Consider the following 401-nt stretch of genomic DNA (forward strand, 5'->3'; position numbering starts at 1 on the left):
ACCCGGACTCTCTGAATATGGCGGACAATGAGGGCTGCTGAGAAGCCAAGGACAATGGCACTGGGTTTTGATCCTACTTCTAGTTTAAAACTTTTAAAGTGAAAAAATTAATAATAAGCCACATGAAGATGGGAAATACACAGATTTTCTGAATCCTGCATGTTACTGTGTGAACATTAGATACTTTGCTTACTAATGAAGGAATGGCAGCTGCTAAAACACATTTGATTAGGAAAAGTGCTGGATTAAACTAACCTATATTTTAAAAATGTCGACTTCAAACTGGAATATGCTACTTTGAAGAAGAGAGATGGGTGGGCAGTGGCTACATGGCACTTCTCCACAAGTACCACTGGCATGTCCTCTACCTGCAGAACCCTACGTTTTCCAACCAAACCCCC

The sequence above is a fragment of the Microtus ochrogaster genome, chromosome 16, assembly GCF_000317375.1.
Source record: "Microtus ochrogaster isolate Prairie Vole_2 chromosome 16, MicOch1.0, whole genome shotgun sequence".
Lineage (NCBI taxonomy): Eukaryota > Metazoa > Chordata > Mammalia > Rodentia > Cricetidae > Microtus > Microtus ochrogaster.